The sequence below is a fragment of the Lynx rufus genome, unplaced genomic scaffold, assembly GCF_022079265.1.
Source record: "Lynx rufus isolate CCGP_SWC_20201006 ecotype Redwood Valley unplaced genomic scaffold, mLynRuf1.p SCAF_5, whole genome shotgun sequence".
Classification (NCBI taxonomy): domain Eukaryota; kingdom Metazoa; phylum Chordata; class Mammalia; order Carnivora; family Felidae; genus Lynx; species Lynx rufus.
Genome location: NW_025814867.1, coordinates 52,499,015 through 52,501,242, shown reverse-complemented (window position 1 = coordinate 52,501,242; position 2,228 = coordinate 52,499,015).

The following is a 2,228-nucleotide window of genomic DNA, read 5'->3' as shown; positions in this document are numbered from 1 at the left end:
CAAATAATGAGAAAAAATGTGCAACAAGTTTTTGAGTACAGTTAATAAATAATGTACTCAGTGCTTGAAAGAAATGAGACTTATCAAGTTTCACAAACTTATTTGCCTTTTGTGAGTCTAAAATTCAACAAAGCAATATTTCCCAAAGTGGGAATGCTTGTTATATGTAGATATGGCATTTCAAAAGAAGATGAGAGAGTTGCTCTCGTTTTGGTCTTCTTTCCAGTCTCCATTTCAAGGCACAAGTCTCACTCTGCTACTAATATGTCTTTAATACGTCTCCAGAATTCCTTAACCTAACAGAGTAGACCCAGTCATAAGGCCTGAAGCAAGCCCCCATATCCAACTAAAATTCCAGTACTATATAGTTTTGTTTTAATTGTATCTACATGTGCGCCTTCTGTTTATGGCAAATGAAAATGGTTTTAAATTTAAAACAGTGCAATACATTAATAGCTAGTGTCTACAAATGTAAGTGAAAAAGTGAGCTAACTTAAAGAAATAATACAGGCGGGATTAGAACATGGTGCAGGGGAAGGATATAGGACAGTGGTACTCACATTACTGAGTTTTGGAAAACACTGTCCTGAGACCTTCCACTAGTCTAAAGGCAGGTGGAAGAGAAGGTAGAAGAAAAAGAGGACATTAAAGAAAGTGAAGAATGATAAGAGTATAAGAAGAGATGCACCTTGTATGTCTACCTTAAGTACAGTGCGCACCCCAGACTCTTTAGGGGGCTGTTTTGTGGAGACAGAGGGCCATCCAGGGCTCCACAGGGCTTCCTGGGACCAGGCCAGAGAGGTGGCACTCTTCCAGCATGAAGAAGCATGCAGGACCTGATTTGGAGGTGGCAGGAGTGCTCAGAGGTTATTTTGGGAGCTGGAAATTTAATCCTTTGGACCTCTTACCTCCCCACCTTTAGCCAAGTTCGCTGGCAGCCTCCTTTTCCTGAGACTGGTGGTGTGAGGTAGGGCAGATTTTACGCTGTCCAAGTTAAGATAGCGTAGCCCTTCCAGGAAGAGGATATTTTCTTCTCCTCTGGCCTCAGAATGAAGTTCAAAGAGCATATACATGTTAGGGATTTTATAAATTAGTTTCACGGTAAAAAAAAATGTTTTAGAAGACTTGAAATTATTTTCTCTTTAAAATAGTACAACCCAAGATGTTAAGGAGGGACAGGGTTTTTAAAAATCTAAAAACAAAAACCCCCTTAAATGAAATGGGGTAGATTATTGGTGATAAATGATAGTAAGTATTAAAATAGCTTTGGATTAAAGTCGAATAAAGCTACTTGGAGGAAAAATTTCCCCCTTGTTTCCACTGGGGTTTTCCCTAGGCTCACATTGTCAAAACATGAAAGCTTTATCCCAGGCACAGGTTAGTGACAGAGTTACCTGGAGATCCAAAAAGCAATTTGGGCCTAATAGCAAATGCTTTAAAAAAACATAATAATAATGGAGAAGAGTTGAAGCTGAAGAGACCTCATAGTTTCAGACCTGATGTGTGAGATATGGGAAATGAAAGAAGTACGAGAGGATGAATTTCCCAACAGGGAGCAGTAGAGGCTCGAGCAGGATTACAGGGGAGAGGGGCCTAGATGTGACTATAAATAGAATCACAATAGCTAATTGTAAGCACTTCATGTGCATTAACTCATTGAATCCTCACAAGATTTTTGTAGAGTAGAGATGGTTTTTATATTCAGTTATAAGTGAGGCAACCAAGAAACAGGCTAAGTAAATCGCCAAGATTCACACAGCTAGTTATTGAACAGGGATGGATTCCTGGCACTTTCCCTCGTGTGGCTGGTCGCATGAAATGTGGGTGATTGGTCGCACTGAAAGATGCAGGATGAAAGCAGGTAATAATTTCTCAGAATCATACTGACAAACTAAATAGTGGGTCCAAACTAAAAAGCATAAGATTCAGTGGAAATATATTTAAACCAACAATTCAATTTTTATAAATATTTATTGAGGGCCTACCTTGTGTTAGGCATTGATCTAGACACTAAGGTATTGGAGAACAAAACAGACAAAAATCCCTGTCCTGGAATTTATATTCTTGTAAGAGCGGAATAAAAATAAATGGCATAGAAAGTAGTATGTTAAAAGGTGATAGGTGTAAGGGGATGGACTTGTGAATTATGAATGGAAATTCTGTGTAGGACTCATCGAGAAGGTAAATCTGAGAAGACTCAGTGGAAGAACATGGACATCTATCAGAAA